The sequence below is a fragment of the Theropithecus gelada genome, chromosome 8 (genome assembly GCF_003255815.1).
Source record: "Theropithecus gelada isolate Dixy chromosome 8, Tgel_1.0, whole genome shotgun sequence".
NCBI lineage: Eukaryota > Metazoa > Chordata > Mammalia > Primates > Cercopithecidae > Theropithecus > Theropithecus gelada.
In genome coordinates this window covers 16,045,274-16,063,790 of record NC_037676.1, presented here as the reverse complement: position 1 = coordinate 16,063,790, position 18,517 = coordinate 16,045,274, and the positions used below count along the sequence as shown (strand labels likewise).

The 18,517-nt window shown below is 41.5% G+C and overlaps 1 protein-coding gene across 1 annotated transcript in view; it reads right to left on the bottom strand.

Annotated features, from left to right (window-relative positions):
* Window positions 1-17,327, bottom strand: part of SLC7A2 (solute carrier family 7 member 2) — a 74,723-nt gene extending 57,396 nt beyond the window's left edge. The window contains exon 1 of the mRNA XM_025394602.1: window positions 17,183-17,327. The gene's annotated coding sequence lies outside the window, so the exon portion shown is untranslated. The remainder of the gene's footprint in view (window positions 1-17,182) is intronic.
* Between the last annotated feature and the right edge of the window lie 1,190 nt (window positions 17,328-18,517).

The window sequence follows — 18,517 nt, the reverse complement described above, 5'->3', positions numbered from 1 at the left end:
AATCTAAAATGAAAACATGGCTTTTCTGGGCTCATTCTACTTCTATTCTTTCCACAATGTCAAGGACTCCGCAGGGTTCTCTATAAATGTTGAATCAGTCACTGCTCCCAACTCAAATGCGTTTTGGGACACACTGTATTTTTTTTTAATTGATTCCTCTTTGGTTTAACATAGTTTGCCACCATCCCTTTCTATTTTGCACTAGCCTGTTTCATTCATTTCTGTTAATTACCTGGATCCAGGGAACTGGGACCAAATTACTGAGAGACTCTGTGAGGTCAAGGAAGCCTCGCTAATGTGCACAGGTGTTTTTACTCCCAACAAGGGCTGAGCATATACCCTTGTAGAGAAGAACGAAGACTATTACATGTCATTGATATTTACATGCCATTTGCAGTTGAAATTTGCCCAGATTATTTTTAAAGCCATGCCATTATACACATGTATACAGAAGAAAACTGATCCTCAGAATAAACAGAACTTGACTGCCACTTTTTTAGAGGTAGAAATGTTGAGTGGGATGGCAGGGTTTTGGCAATATGTGCTCTGGTGTAAACTACTCACTTATAACTTAATCTGAGAATGAATGAAACTTTCCCTCTTGGAGCTGCTCTAAGTGGGACAAAAAGTCAATTTTGCTTGGTCAAATGTCCTTGCCTTGCTTCTTAGATTCCACAGTCATTTTTTAGGCTAGCTTCACTGTCATTTGATTCAGCCAAAAACGATGTCTTATAAAAATGATCAATTAAGGCCTCATCTCAGCAGATTCTACTAGTTCAAATTTATGAATCACAACTACCTCAAATCTTAGAATCATAACAGTAATCAGCATAAAGGCAGTGGAGATCCTGTGATAAGTTTCACTGAAATGAGAAAGACAAAATCTTCTCTTTTAAAATAAATGGAACTTTTTCTATCTTTTAAAATCATAGAAACATAACCAGGCAGGTTTTAAACTTCCTTTTGTGTGAATGGAGGTAAAGTGGATGATTTTGTGTTTTGTTTCAGTTCAGAGCAAACTTGTAATTATAATTAGTACCCCTAAGGATGACTACTAAAAAAAAAAAGAAAAAAAAAAAAACAGAAAATAACATGTATTGATGAGGATATGGAGAAACTGGAATCCTTGTGTCCGCAGTACTGTAAAACAGCCACTGCTGTGGGGAACAATATGGCAGCTCCTCAAAAAATTAAAAACAGAATTAGCATATGATCTGGCAATTCTACTACTGGCTACATGATCAAAAAATCTGAAATCAGGGTCTTGAAGAGCTATTTGCACACCCACGTTCACTGTAGCATTGTTGATGAAAGTAATCACAAAAGGCATTTCACAAAAGGGTGGAAGCAACGCAAGTGTCTATCATGGATAAATGGATTAATAAAATGTGCTTTATACATACAACGGACTATTATTCAGCCTTAAAATGGACAGAAATTCTGACACATGCTGCAACACGGATGAACCTCGAGGACATCATGCTCAGTGAAATAATCCAGCCACAAAAAGGCAAAACACTGTCTGATTCCACATGTATAAGGTTACTACAGCAGTCAAATTCATAAAGACAGAAAGTAGAATGGTGGTTGCCCAGGGCTGAAGGAAAGGGGAAACGGGAAACTGATTAAAGGGTACAGAGTTTCAGTTTCACAAGATTAAAAAGTTCTAGAAATCTGTTGCACAACGATGTGAATGTACTTAATGCTATTGAACCCTTAAAAACGGCTAAGATGGTAAATTTTGTGTTATGTCTACTAACCGTGATTTTAAAAATAGGGGGAAAAACCCACCATGAAGGATAAGAAAAGTTATATATTTTTTACCCCACTCGACTTGGGGTTCTATGTGTGTGTTTGTTTTGGGATGGAGTCTCGCTCTGTCACCTAGGCTGGAGTGCAGTAGCATGATCTCAGCTCACTGCAGTCTCCACCTCCCTGGTTCAAGCAATTCTCCTGCCTCAGCCTCCCAAGCAGCTGGCATTACAAGCACGCGCCACCATGCCTAGCTAATTTTTGTATTTTTAGTAGAGATAGGGTTTCACCATGTTTGTCAAGCTGGCCTCGAACTCCTGACCTCAGGTGATCCACCCTCCTTGACCTCCCAAAGTGCTGGGATTACAGGGGTGAGCTGTGCCTGGCGTAGGGTTCTGTTTTCATGTTGGATTTCGGCCTGTGTGTCTCCAGGGCCTTGAAAAAAAGCCGTATCTTTTTGTTTGTTTGTTTGTTTGTTTTTGTTTTTTTTTTGAGACGGAGTCTTGCTCTGTCGCCCAGGCTGGAGTGCAGTGGCCGGATCTCAGCTCACTGCAAGCTCCGCCTCCCGGGTTCACGCCATTCTCCTGCCTCAGCCTCCCGAGTAGCTGGGACTACAGGCGTCCGCCACATCGCCCGGCTAGTTTTTTTGTTATTTTTTAGTAGAGACGGGGTTTCACCATGTTAGCCAGGATGGTCTCGATCTCCTGACCTCGTGATCCACCCGTCTTGGCCTCCCAAAGTGCTGGGATTACAGGCTTGAGCCACCGCGCCCGGCCAAAGCCGTATCTTTTGTTACTCCACGTAGACAGACAAACACTAAGAAGCCTGACGTAGAATATATGTTCTAAGATCTCACAGGACATGCATGCCCTTTTTGTATATGTCTCTACCTAAGTACAAAGAGAAGTTCTGCAGTGCAGAAGCATTCCATAGCCACTGAACAACTACGGCTTAAAACAACGAAGAAGCAAAGTTTAGAATTTATCTTCACGCAAGTACGCCAAAGATTTCCAAAGGAGATTATTTTCTGAAAGAATGACAGATTACGTTGTGAAATCACCAGCTCCATAGTATCAGTGTGTTAGGAGGTGGGTGTAGAAAGAACATAAACTTTGGTGGCCAGCCCTAGCTTGGGTTCCAACCCTCTAAATTTTAACTTTCAGAGTCTAAATTTTAAATGGAAATTTTTTTCAAGTGGGAAGGTTTTTGTTTAGAATTGTAAAGCCCCCAGTTTATTACCTTCTAACAGTAATTATAAAATGATCATTATCCTTGAAAAACCTCACCTTCAGTTACATCTGCCAGTAGCTTTTTTATACTCAATATTTTAATGTATAATGTTTAATGGTTTAGCGACACATTATATCACTTGAATAAGAACTGAACTCACTGAATTCTATCTATGCTGTGAATAATTTGTACAACAAATGTAATAACAGGATCTCAAAAAGCAGTAACTGTATTAGTCTAATTCAAATCACGCACTGAGCCCTCCCTAGCTCTATTTAAAAACTTGTAAAACAATGACTACAACCAGTGACTGAGAAAGAGGCAAGGCCCTTAGGGTTCTTCTGAATCCCTAAAAACTCCTACCTCTTCCTAGGCACTGAAATAAAAGTGTTGGAAACATCAACACTGCAGGATTAGGGATGAAGAAGTTAAGAAGAAAATGCTTAACTTTTTTCTACAGATTTTTTTTCTTTCAATTTTACTTTAAGTTCCGGGATACAAGTGCAGAATATGCAGCTTTGTTACGCAGGTATACGTATGCAATAGTGGTTTGCCGCACCTATCAACCCATCATCTAGGTTTTAAGCTCCGCATGCATTAGCTGTTTGTCCTAATGCTCTCCCTCCCATCACCCCTAACTCCTCGACTAGCCCCAGTGTGTGGTGTTCCCCTCTAGGTGTTCATGTGTTCTCACTGTTCTACTCCGACTTATGAGTGAGAACACGGAGTGTTTGGTTTTCTGTTCCTGTGTTAGTTTGATGAGGATAATGGCTTCCAGCTTCATCCACGTCCCTGCAAAGGACATGATCTCATTCCTTTTTATGGCTGCATAGTATTCCACGGGGTACATGTGCCACGTTTTCTTTACCCAGTCTCTCCCTGATGAGCATTTGGGTTGGTTCCATGTCTTCACTATTGTAAACAGTGCTGCAATACACATACGTGTGGATGCATTTTCATGGTAGAATGATTTCTTTTCCTTTGGGTATATACCCCATGATGCGACTGCTGGGCCAAATGGTATTTCCGGTTCTAGATCCTTGAGGAATCACCACACTGTCTTCCGTCAAAAAGAGGGCAAAGGATAGGAACAGACACTTATCAAAGGAAAACATTCATGCAACCAACATATGAAAAAAAGCTCAACATCACTGATCATTAGAGAAATGCAAATCAAAACCACAGTGAGATACCATCGCACACCAGTCAGAATGGTGACTATTAAAAAGTCAAGAAACAACAGATGCTGACAAAGCTGTGGAGAAACAGGAACACTTTTACACTATTGGTGGGAATGTAAATTAGTTCAGCCAATGTGGGTGACAGTGTGCTGATTCTACAGCTGTTTTTCCTAGTTATAGTCTCAACATTTTACTGTTTTTAAATACGGAAGTACTGTCATTTATGTTACCAGTTAGGCAATTTTGACTTTTCTGCAGATACTTCCGTACACATAAAAAGGCCAGTTCACTCTTTTATTATTTATTTATTTATTTATTTATTTATTTATTTTGAGACAGAGTCTTGCTCTGTCACCCAGGCTGGAGTGCAGCGGCGCTATCTTGGCTCACTGCAACCTCCGCCTCCCAGGTTCAAGCGATGCTCCTGCCTCAGCCCTCCAAGTAGCTGGGTTTATAGTCACCTGCTATCATGCCCGGCTAATTTTTGTATGTTTAGCAGAGACGTGGTTTCACCATGTTGTTCAGGTTGGTCTCGAACTTCTGATCTCAACTGATCCACCTGCCTTGGCCTCCAAAGTGCTGGGATTACAGGCATGAGCCACTACACCGGGCCTCAATTCACTCTTATATACATAAGGCACACACCAATGAGAAATAGGTAGATACGGTTCTGCTTGAAATGAAACACATAGGCTTATTCCGAGCCCAGAATCTTACGATTTACTAAATCTATTCATACTGCATATCATGGTTTTAGAGACGTGGAAGATTCCATTCAGCAAATAATTTCAGTAGATGTTTTAGAGAAATGAACACTAGAAAAAAATTACTTTTCTCTACCATAAAACACTGTTCTGCATACTTCACTTTGTTGGAGGTGAAAAGAAAAAAAAAATTATTGCATTCTTGTTTCTCTTTTTATTGTACTTAAAAAGTTGCCGGGCATGGTAGCTCACACCTGTATTCCCAGCACTTTGGGAGGCCAACGCGGGTGGACCATTTGAGGTCAGGAGTTCAGGACGACCCTGGCTATCATGGCGAAACCCTGTCTTTACTAAAAATACAAAAATTAGCCAGGTCTGGTGGTGGGCACCTGTAATTAATCCCAGCTACTTGGGAGGGTGAGGCAGAAGAATCCCTTGAACCAGGGAGGCAGGGGTTGCAATGAGCCAAGATCGCACCACTGCACTCCAACGGGCGACAGAGCGAGACTCTGTCTCAAAAGAATAATGATAATAATAAAAAGGAAATTAAACTTAGTTCAATAAAATGAGCACTTCTCTTCCAATTCTTGAAAATAGCCTGAATTCTGATTCGCGCATAAAACGTTAGATTTCAGATTTTATAGTTCAACTTTACTGATTTCTCTGGTCCAATATGCAATGAATTAAAATGACATGATGACGTAAAGGCCCATTCTTTAAACAGATGACTCAAACTTTCAATTACCGTTGGTACCAACGACTACAGCTGGTGTCTACAGCCCCCACTCCCAGAGCTGCCTCCACTTTAGTGATATCATTCGCCTGCCTTATAAACCAGCATCTCCATCATCACCCACACACACCACAGGAGCTCACCACCAAAAGGTGGCACCCACCAATCAACTGAAAGTCAAAAAAAAAAATAAAAATTTCAATTCCACTAAATACTTTCAAAACTGACAGAAATAACGTGGGTCCCTCAGGGTTTTTTAAATCCTTATAAAAATTAATATATTAATATACTACCATTACCAGTGGTTCAATGAGATAAACTGGGCTTTCAGTTTTCAGTCACTTGACTAAATTATCATTTTTACTATTTGTTTATTTTTATTTTTATTTTTTTTGAGACAGAGTCTTGCTCCGTCTCTCAGGCTGGAGTGCAGTGGTGCAATCTCGCCTCACTGCAACCTCCGCCTCCTGGGTTCAAGTGATTCTCCTACTGCAGCCTCCTGAGCAGCTAGGATTACAGGCGCCCGCCACCACACCCAGCTAATTTTTGTATTTTTATTAGAGATGTGGTTTTGCCATGTTGGCCAGGCTAGTCTTGAACTCCTGATCTCAGGTGATCTGCCTGCCTTGGCCTCCCAAAGTGCTGGGATTACAGGCATGAGCCACTGCGCCTGGCCCAATTTATCCTTTTTAAAAGTAGACAGGATATCCAACAATACCTAGAGTTAGCAACGTAGGAAGAATACAAAAATATTTTACATAATTTACAAGAGTAACAATAAGGTTGTTTGTCCTTCACATTTCTCTTATACTTTGTAGCAAAAAAGACCAGAATAATGTAAATATGTTATCCATTATTCAAAAAGTTCATGTGATCCATTTCAGTACAGATGAAATGCACTATCAACAGAAATTTTCTGCCAAGTCTGTTCTTTTTTTGTTTGGTTCACTGAACTGAGTGCAAACCATCTGTTACCTATGATAATCAGAAAAAGTAAAAAATTCAAAGAGCTTTTTATAAAAAAAAAAAAAAAAACACAATAGCACTCCAAACAGAACTTACTTGTTTAAAAGCACCATTTATGAGGTTCAAACCCTAATGACTTTAAAAGACTTAGAACTCATATTTAAAGTCTTTTTATTTTTAGATTAAGACTATATTTTCCCATTTTCTGGTAAAAATATGCCATTTAATAAACTTGTTCATATCATAAGAATGTCACTCTACTAAAATATCTTATCCAAATATATTAATTTCCAAGAAATTTTAAAAACTAAAAACTTTCTTTTCCACTCTTCCTTAACACTTACAATTTTCTAAGTGCACTTCATTAGCTTCAAATATCTCTTTGAAAAATAATTTAATAGCTTATGAAATCTTTAGGGCATATTTCTATTACATGTTATCACTAAATTAAGAGTTTCTTAAATTTATTCATTTGTATTTTTTCTTTTTTCACTGAGATGTAATAATTGTACATATTTATGGGATACAGGATATTTCAATACGTATATACTATATGTAACGATCAAATCAGGGTAATTTGCATATCCATCACTTCAAATATTTTTCATCTCTCTGCATTGTGGACATTCAAAATCCTTTCTTCAAAAAACTTAAAAAGGCCAGGTACAGTGGCTTATGCCTATAATTCCTGCACTTTGGGAGGTGAAGGTGAGAAGATCGTTTGAGGCCAGGAGTTCAAAACCAACCTATGCAACACAGTGAGATCCCCGTCTCCACACACACAAAAATAATATTAATGCACACACACACACATTTAAATCACTTCCAGCTTTTTAATATTATATAATAAATTATAGTTAACCATTAAAATCTAAAAATTTTAAGTTAAAATTGTACTGATTCCCAATTTAAAAATTCCACATAGGCCAGGCATGGTGGCTCATGCCTGTAATCCCAGCACTTTGGGAGGCCGAGGCAGGTGCATCACAAGGTCAGGGGATCGAGACCATCCTGGCCAACATAGTAAAACCCAGTCTCTACTAAAATATAAAAAAACTAGCCAGGCGTGGTGGTACGCGTCTACAGGAGGCTGAGGCAGGGGAATTGCTTGAACCCAGGAGGCAGAGGTTGCAGTGAGCCAAGATTGCGCCGTTGCACTCCAGCCTGGCGACACAATGACAGTCTGCCTTAAAAAAAAAAAAAAAAAAAAAAAATTCCACAAATAAGTAGTGCATTCTAGTAATTATTATTTGTTTTCACAAAACAGAATGGTCTGATTTTTCAACATGCTTGGACTCTAGTCTTCACTCTACCCCTAGCTGTCTAACCTCACATGAGCTGAGATTACGCCACTGCACTCCAGCCAGGTGACAAAGCGAGAGTCTGTTTCAAAAAAAAAAAAAAAAAATTCCACATAAGTAGTGTATTCTAGTAATTATTATTTGTTTTCACAAAAACAGAATGGTCTGATTTTTCAATATGCTAGGACTCTAGTCTTCACTCTATCCCTAGCTGTCTAACCTCAGATGAGTTACACCTCTCAAGACCTCAGTCTCTTAACCTATAAAAAGAGCACTCTAAAATGTCATTCTGAGGCACTTACTTCTCTTCCATATTTGTCTAGCACTGTGCCAGAAATTTGATAACTGTCCACAGCCAAGGAGGCTAGAGAGGAACATGTCCGAAGCCTCTGAAATTTCACACAGGACAGTTTTAAATGTACTGTGAAGTTTAGGCTTTAAAATACAAAACCAACTACCACAACAGTGTCTCATCATTTTTATAGTGATATAAGCAAATGAATTTCCAGGACACCAAGCGTTATTCATGTTATCAATCCTCTTTAAAGAAAACAGTGATTTTAGTTATTCTGCTAAGTTTCAAGAGAGTTTAAAGCAGGCACCAGCCCAGCACTTGTTTTCACAGCTCTACTACTACAAATTTTATCAACACCCACTATTGTCTCTGAATGGCATGTAAAAGCGCTCTGTGCCATGCTCTTGATGAATTGTACAGACACAAGTCCTACTCCACCTACACAACCACTATGCCACAAATGCAATGCCTTTAAAAGAGGGCTCTCTTTTGCAATAAAACAGTACAAATCCTAGCTACAAGTAAAGCAAATGTTGCAAGAGATAATTTCAGTAGCTAAATCAGCATTAAAATTCCTCACTTCGTCTCACTACTATTCATTAAGCATGTTATTAAACAAACATAACTATAAAAGGAAAAGCTAAGGGTTATTTTACATTGTAAAACCGGATAAGGCCCTGCAAGGATGCTTCCATTGGTCTTTAGTATGATTCCGTTCTATTCAACTGTGAGTTTACTAAATCTCAGAGATTTCTACAAGAACATCCATATCAGACTGACATTGAGCTGGCAAGATTAGATTTCAAATGTCACGCTAAAGATGCTCCAATTTTAGATAAGAAAAGAGGGCACTGACTATTCTTATCCATTTTCTTTTTCCTATTTATGTCATGCATTTACGAATACTCAACTTAAATGATCTCAGCCAAAATTCAAGCAAATTTGTTTCTGGCCCATAGGAAGACACTGAAATCTATGAAACTAAGAATTTGGAGGAAAAAAGATGGTGAGGCTGGAGATCACTGAAGTCAAGTATATCCTTGAGGCCAGGGAACGGCGTCCACCATGGCACCAGTGAGAACGGTCATTGCTGTGTTACTGTCACAGCTCTGCGACTCACAGAGTGCCCCCGACTGCCGCATCTACTTCTGAGCCAGTTCTCAGCGCCAACTTGGAGGTCATAAGCAGTCTTCTTCAGCAAGAGGAAAGGAGGCATGACCAAGAAGGCCCCATCCTGCCCACAGGATTCTCTCTTAAGATATTTCTCCGAGAAGTTGAAATGGTTTCTGCATTCCAGGGTTCTTATCTTGGGTTTCTGAAACCCTGGTAGCCCACTGGTTGGAATGCGGGAAGTCTTGACCTTCCGGAAATCTTACACAAAATTGCCGCAGGGAGGAGGCACAGTTTACATAGAGATGTGCATTCTTTTTTACAGGGAAGTGAACTGGGTGGGATCAGGGGGGACATGCTTCCATCACTTAATATCCTTAACTCCCCTAAAACATCAAGGGAGTCACTGCTGGACAGAACAGCTGCTATGATCTTAAGAGTTCTTCTTTCCCCCAGAGGCATGAATGTAAACAGAATGGCCAACATATCGTAGTAAAGGAGGAGGAGCTCCTTCTCTGTGTATCAGGGAACTATGGGAACCATTCATTCAAATGCCTTTCATTAGAAAAAACCGTAAACGTCACCCAATCTTTTCTTTTTCTTTACCTGAATTTCTTTAGTTCTCCTGTTTGAGTCACTTTTTCAATCTTTTAAGAGTTGCAGTTAAATTTCAGAGACTGCTCAAACAGTACGGCCCTCAAGTTGTAAATATTAATACAATTCTACTTAAAAAGAGTATGACCTTTAACTTCTCCAAATTTGTTAATAAAAGGTGGTGATATAGATGAAAACCAGAGAGAAGACGAAGTGGTAGAAGAGTAACTGTGAACATATATGGGTTCTCTAAGGAATGCATACAGAAATACAATCGATAAACTTGATAGAATTAATTATTACTCTGGTCATTCAACATGACCTCAATTTTATCCCATAATAAGAACCACTGGCAATTCTATCACGTTTGTGCTCTGCCAATTAGAATTACATAAACATTTAAAAATATCACTGCAATTCAAGACTTTAAAATGTGAAATAATTTAAAGAGCAACTAATTCAAAGGTAAGGGCTTCAATCCCTTAGAACCTGAACTCTGTACGAAACTGACCAGTGGTCCAGGAGAGCCACAAGATCTCATTTACTACCTGCCTCAATCTCACTGAGCACCTAGCACATTCTCACAGGGCACACAGCCGATGATCGATACTTACTCCACACTGAGACTCACTAAACACTCAACAGTCCCCTTTCGTTTCAACATGATCAATAAACTGAATTCTTAGTAGTTTGTTATTCTTCTATCAATGCCTTCAAGAAAGTCCAGATCAATGCAAAAGGCCTCTGAATTGAAATCGAAATCTCACTTCGCTTGGTGAATCACAGCCAATGTGATTTCACTTTCTTGCCATAGGCTGCCGTGGAACAAAGGTAAATTTCTCATGTGGCCAAAACACACCCGAGTGTTTCTGAGGCCTAAGGATGGAGGGTCAAAGCTCACCCCAGGCTCCTTCTAGGTCTCCCCAGAACTCAAGAGCAAAGATGTCTCCCAAACAATTGCTTAAATCACAACTGAATGAAAGAAACCACTTAAAACTTGCTGGTGAATTCAAATATAAATACAAAATTGGATTGTTTCATATGATCATTAAAGCAAATAGAAAGTCCATCCAGAGTAGCCTAAAGTTTTGAGCTCAGGCTTTTCCCAGAGGAATTCATACCCACATTGATACAAATTATCACAAAGAGTTTCCATTTGAATTTTTATCAGGACAAGTACCTTGGAAAGTTGCAAATATTCTGTGAACTATGAGCGTCATGTATGAATAATAAGTACCCTTTGCTAGAACAGACAAGGAACATCGTGGGAGTGAATATAAAGTAAATTTCAGGAAGGAAAAAAGGCACGATCCAAAGAAACAGCCACCCTTCTGAAGGGGAAAATTTCTTTCAATAAAGGTGTTTTTTGTCGGGCACGGTGGCTCACGCCTGTAATCCTAGCACTTTGGGAGGCCAGGCGGGCAGATCACAAAGTCAGGAGATCAGAATCATCCTGGCTAACACGGTGAAACCCCGTCTCTACTAAAAACACAAAAAATTAGCCGGGTTGCGGGTGCCTGTAGTCCCAACTACTCGGGAGGCTGAGGCAGGAGAATGGCGTGAACCCGGGAGGCGGAGCTTGCAGTGAGCCGAAACTGCGCCACTGCACTCCAGCCTGGGCAACAGAGGGAGACTCTGTCTCAAAAAATAAATAAATAAATAAAAATAAAAATAAAAATAAAGATGTTTTCTACTTGAAGAAAAACCACAAAGAAGAAATTTGTGAAATTTTTATTTACTAATTGATTTATGGAAAGTTCATTTAAAATTTTATTAACTTATACAACATTTTAAAATAATAATATAATGAACATGCACTCACCACCCAACCCAAGACCTAAAATGAATACTATTTACTGCCCATGTAAGAACCAATCATGATATTCTAGCAGTGTGTGGTGAAGAACTATGATTAAAGAATTTGGAGCACCTGAGGTCCACTGAACAAAAACCTTGCGAAGTGATTCCCCTAGAAGAAATGGACTCATTCCAGGATTCCTTTAAATAATCTGCCCGAGTAGACTAAAAAATGTGAATCAATTTCTTGCCCAAACCCCCCTCCACCCAACCTCTCAGGAATGATTATCAAAAACTTTCTAAAAGGTACATTCACAAGAACCAGGAATCTGGAAAATGAACCAGTGATACTCAACTCCGTACTTCGATGGAAACCTTCCTTGTACAATGGAAGAGCAATATCTTATACAAATTGAAGTCTCCAGTAAACATTCTTTTAAAGTATTTTTTTCTTCTACTACGCCAATGGTAGGACACGAAACTCAATGTGTTTCTTCTAACAGAAGAACTCTTCCCTCTCTAATCTGGAATAGGCACAAATCTTTCCACTGTCAACATTTTTTTTTTAATCAGTCCTTTTTCCATTTCAACGTGCAAGCCAAGATTGAAATCAACACTAACCTGTAAAGGCTCACTGCTTTCCTGCTGGTCTTCAGAGTCTCCTGCTGGGAGAAGCAATGATGGGAGTGGTAACTAAAAGGCTCATGTGATTTCTCCATTCTTTTTTTTTAAGCCTCCACCTCCCAGATTCAAGCGATCCTCCCACCTTAGCCACAGATATACTCCCAACATATATATATACACACACTTGTAGGAAGACTTAGGGAGACTTGATGAAGCCAAAATGGGTTAAAGAAAGAAGAGAATTTTCCCCACAACTGTGGGAAAAACTAGTAAGAATCAACAAGGGACATAAAAATTCTTTGTTGTGTATTGTTCACCAAATATTCCAAAAATGAATACAACACAGTCGGGGCTTTTTTTTTTTTAAGCTCCTGTTACAAAGGTCATGGAATGTTCTCGCATCACTCGCCTTCCCGATACTGAATCCCAGATTAGGCTCAGTTCTGCAGGGGGGGGTTAGTACACAGCAGTGCCAGAATGGGTGTGCGGGTGTTACTTTCATTTTTTACCTCATTTTACACATTTTATATTTTTTTTTTTGCAGGAGGATGGGGATACGGCGAAAAATTAAATTCATGACATTTGCAGCACTAGAACGCTCTAGCTTCATGATTCAGTCTTGGATGTATAAAGTCCTGTATCAAGAAATTCCAAGATTTTCCACAACACATCACATCCATACACACCCAGAATAACAGGGAGCCACAACTCTGAAGAGAGAGGTTCAAACTAAAAGTCTAAATAAGAACAACAGAGACGTGACCCACATATTCGAATTCAGCCTTTAAAATAGCCTCATTAACTCAAATCTTTTCTTAAGTCAATACTAATTATACTCACCAGTGAGGTCAACATAATGGCAGCAGAGGCCTTTCTCAGAAATATTTAAAGTTTAAGAGTCCACAGGAGGCCGAGTGCAGTGGCTCATGCCTGTAATCCCAGAACTTTGGAAAGCCGAGGCGGCCGGATCACTTGAGGCCAGGAGATTGAAACCAACCTGGGCAACATGGCGAAACCCCATCTATACTAAAATCATAAAAATTAGCCGAGCATGGTGGCACACGCCCGTAATCCCAGCTACTAAGGAGGCTGAGGCATGAGAATCGCTTCAACCCACGAGGTGGAGGTTGCCATGAGCAAAGATTGTACCACTGCACTCCAGCCTGGGCGAGAACGACAAAACGAGACTGTCTCAAAAAAGAAAAAAAAAAAAGAGTCCATAAGAATGTGAAAAGTAACAGTATACTGCTTGTTTCCATAGATTGATATGTAACAGTTTCCATTACTAAGATGGACAAGAGAAATTAATAGGTGACTCATGCTGTGATTACCTTAACTAGCTGGAGCCTGACAGAAATGAACCCCTAATTGGCTGGTGTGTGTGCCTGTGTGTGTGTGTGTGTGTTTGAGACAAACTCTGTCGCCCAGGCTGGAGTGCAGTAGCACAATCTCGGCTCACTGCAACCTCCACCTCCCGGGTTCAAGCGATTCTCCTGCCTCAGCCTCCCGAGTAGCTGGGATTATAGGCGCCTGCCACCGCACCTGACTAATTTTTGTATTTTTATTTTTTACTTTAAGTTATTGGATACATGTGCAGAATACACAGGTTTGTTACATAGGTATGCATGTGCCATGCTGGTTTGCTGCACCTATTAACCCAATTTTTGTATTTTTAGTAGAGACGAAGTATCACCATGTTGGCGAGGTTGGTCTTGAACTCCTGGCCTCAAGTGATCTGTCCGAATTGGCTGGGTTTTGTCAATGTCATCCACAACATTTCCACAGCCACAAGCACCCCTTCTAAAACAAGAGCTAGAAAGTCAAGTAAAAGGGAAATATAAGAGGAGTGCAGACAAATTTGTTACTACTAGTGAAATAAAAATGTCCAGCACATGTGCTTTTAATGATGCAATAGTAGCATCACCTTCATGTATTAGAGAGAGCATGTAAATTACTTGCTTTGTGGCACAGACAGTTCTGAAATTGCCTGCTTAGAAGTGGTGGTATTTTTCAATACAGTACAGCAAAATAAAAAACTACTCTTAAAATCCACCAATGGAGTTCCCCAAATGTAAACATAATTAAAGAATCCCTCTAAAACCGGAGTTACACATTGCTTTTTTGATTTTCCAGTGTACAGAGTAGAAACTCAGTTTTCAATGAAGGAATAAATACATTTGAAGACATATAAAACATCTTTTCTCAAACTGTTGAAATCAGTGGCATTCAGTCAACAATAAAGACATACTAAACATGTGTTATGTGACAGATACTGTATTAGGTACTAAAATGAAAAGTTATTAAAACAGAAGACAATGACAAGAACAATTGTTTTCTGTTATCATTCAAGGCTGTATCTATATAGTTTTGAATATTCAGATTAAAGGTTTAGAAATGAGTTAACAGCTTCCATTTTCAAGCCCATTTAGACAAGTGCTATCACTTAAGAGAAATCTTAGTTAACTAAGTTTTTCAGGATTCAGTTGGATGACAAAGCATTCAAATGATGTACCCAATACTAAACATGTGACTATTTAGAAATATATTCCACTGAAAGTTTTTTGATTTTGTTCTAAATGTTTGGCATCTAGTAGGTAGTCTGTAAGAGTCTTTAAAATCAATGTATTCATATCTACATGTTTGGGAAAATAAAGCAAAAAGCAACATGAAGGTGCTTTCAACATTCTGTTCTGAAAGTTGTTCACCAAAGGGCATCAAAGTAAAACCAGCAGATGGCTCTGAACACACAGAGAGAGAAGCGGGGAGAGAGAATGGAGGGAAGAGGGAGAGAGAAGTGAGGGAGAGAGGGAGGGAGAGAAAGAGAGAGACAGGAAGAGAGAAGGGAGGGAGAGAGGTAGGGAGAAGGAGGGAAGGAGGGAAGGAGGGAAAGAGGGGGAATGAGGGAGAGAGAGAGGGAAAAATAAAACAAGAGAAGACAGAGGCTAGGCTAAATAGAGAAGCTGCCAGAGGACTTCTGGGAAAAAACATTTGAAAAGGAAGGACTGAAAAGAGAAGAAATGGGCACAACGAGGACTCCGGGTCTGGCCATAACAGCCAGGAGAAACGAGGGCTTAAGCCAGGAGGTCTGAAAAGAGAACAGAAGGTAGACCGCCTAGAATGGGGACGAGGTACTTCTACTTTGCAAAGGTGAGTGTGTTTGCAGTGCAAAGCAAGAAACGAGAACTTTAAAATTCTTCAGGCACATGTGTTCAAATGGCAAAGATATATGGGAATACAAGATGAAAAACTCCAGTGTAAAATCAGGCTTTTTAAATTGCCACAGCTCCCCTGTCTCCCCGGCTAGCTTCTATTCGCCTTCACAGTCTCCTAAGCCCAGTGACAGGAGAGCTCTGGAATGATTAGAGATTCTGGAATGAAAAGAGCTATGCCCACTGCTTATGAGGCCAAGGATTCTGCAAACTGGATCCCTGCAGATACCACAGCGCTTTACTCTGGTCTCCAAGGCCATGGCACACCCTAAAAGATTAAAATGCCTTAAGGTAAATGACCATTCCCAGATGAAGGCACAGCATGGAAACAAAGTGTGGGCCAAGGGAGGAAACTTCAAAAATCACAATAAAGTGCGATTCAATCCAGAGCGGGCAACTAGCAACTCTGTAGTAAAAGGAGGGGGGAAAAGTCGTGTGTTCTGCAGAGAGATCATTTCATGTGACGCTTCAGTGCAATTTAAAAAAAAAAGGATTTATTAATTACAAAGCAATCCTAACAAGGTACATAACTAATATATAATATTCACATCCTATACATCTACTAGAGAAAGATTACAAACACAAAATGTTTCACCTTCCGGAGGAGATAATTATTAAGTTTTAAAGACTGGTTCAGGAAAGAATGAAGAAGTATCAAGTCAAGGCCACATACATTCTAATTTTATAACCCAGGCGGCCCTGGACAGGATTCAGAGAGCTCTTATTTGAATAAGATCTGACGATATCCCCTCATTAAAAGGATTAGCGCTTCCGCACAAACGTCCAGATAAATCTTATTACTGGTCCAAAATTAGTCACCTAAAGACTTTAGACAGTTTTGCATAAATATTTACAACTCTGAAGAGGCTGAGAACTTTTTCTCTTGAAATCCAGGCACTATATCCACTTCAAAAGCCAAGTATGATTGTGACTTTTGCTGAGCATATTGCTTTTCATCGAGTTGAAGGCACAATCTCTCAATACCTTACTCCATAAACTAGATGAAAGCGTCAGAAGCGGATCGAAAGAAAGTTTTCCGGGCGCACAGGTCCTCTGGGGTGAGGGTTACGGAGATTCTCTAAGCCTTAAGAACAGAGTTTCATGAAATGGGCTTCATGAAACGGGCTTAAAAATACTGCCCAAGTCAAACGGATTTTAAAAGGCACGTAGTTACTTTAAAATACCCAATACAAACACCAAGATGGGCCATTTTACCAGGTCCCCTGCAGAATGTGAAGGGGCTTCCAGCGCTCCAAGCCGGGTTTCTAATTTAAGCCAAGAACCCCAAGGGAGCGATGGCGACTTCGGGGACCCCGGCAGCGTGCAGGTCCGGGAGGTTCAGCCTACCCACCTGGAGAGGGGTGCGCCGAGCCCCTCTAGAAAGAGTGACTCAAGGGTCCCCGCGAAGTCGCCGTACCAGCCCCTCTCCCAGTTTCAACAGTCACCGAAGCCCCCGAGCAAAGCCGACTGCACAGGGACCAGACGAGCCGAGGCGCACCCCGGGACGCAGCCCGGTGGACGAGGGTCCGCGGCTTCAGCCCCAGCCCACGGCCCCGGGACTCCGCGCCGAAAAGTCGCTGGAGTGCGGCCTCTGCGCAGCTGCGCGCAGCTGGACCCGTCCCTGGGGGCCCGCGCCCCGCTTCTTCCCCGCGGCCTCTCGGCGGGGCGGGAGACCTGGCAACTTACTGGGGCTGCGCTGGGGGCCGCGCCGAGAAGGCGGCGGTGGGCTGGCGGCTGGAACGCGTCGGGGGCCCGCGGCTAGGGGAGGCTGGAGCAGCGGCCGCCGCCTCGCTGGTCCCGGGAACAGGAGCGCCCGCCGGCCGCGCTGAGCAGAAGGCGGGTTGGGCACGTGGGCGCCACTCTGTGTAGCCGCCCGGAGCGGGGGCGGGGGCGGGGCGTGGGGCCGGGCGGCGCCGCCTCCTCCAGCCTCCCCCGCGCTCCCGGAACGCGACCCGGAGCCCGCCTCCCGCAGGGCCCCGGCCGCGCTGGCCAATCCCCGGGGTGGGCGGTGTGCGGCTCCGCGGGGTTTGCCTGGAGCGGGGCACACGTGGGCGGGCGCTGGCCCCGGGCTAGGCCGGCGGGCGCGGGCCGGAGAAGCGGGGCTGCGCGCGAGGACAAAATTCGTCCTCTCCTGGGAGGACCAAACCTCGAGGGCATTTCCGAATCTTCTAAGCAGAGTTCTAAGTGGGGTTTTGGTCCCCGCGTTTACGTTCATTCTAGACAGATTTTGGAAATAAGAAAATAATAATAAAATACAATAATAGTAATGATAACTAGAAGCCCAGATGGATGTGCTTTGTCAAATGCAACCTAAACGTTGATAAATAATGTGCAGTTGCTATTTTGGAAGACTCCAGTAGCATGAATAGGTAGTCACGACTGTTTGGGGGTGGGTTTATAGGATATGACGTTATTTCCAGGGGAGCAAGAGCAGAAGTTACACAATCAGGGTTTCTCCTACTGTGCTATTGTTTACTTTAGGAGTCTCTGATAAGATTAAAGTCACAATGTGAAAGCCTGTTAATTTTAATCCAATACGAAGCGAAACACGCACTGAATTGAACAATAAGTGTGTGTCTGTGTGTGTGTGTGGTTTGTCTTTAGAGACAGGGTCTCTGTCGCCCAGGCTGGAGGGCAGTGACACGATCGTGGCTCACTGGAGCCTCGACCTCCTGGGCTCAAGCGATCCTCTCGCCTCAGCCTCCCGAAGTGCTGAGAATTACAGGCTTGAGTCACCACGCCCGGCCTATTACTATTTTTGTTTGACAGAAAGGCCCACCTTACTTTGCTTAGTATTGGGGTAAACGTCCCTTTAACCCACCTACTAGTAATAACTGTAGCAAAGTGCCAGGTTCGTATTGCTGCCTCACAGTACATATACAATTTTAATGTGGTATTCTAAATCATTCTTAACTTCAAGACATATTTCCCCAAGATAATCTAATAAATGGTGTGGGACTTCATTCCAGAAGATAGCACACACACACAAAATCCCAATTATTATCTTCAGAGCTCGTGTAC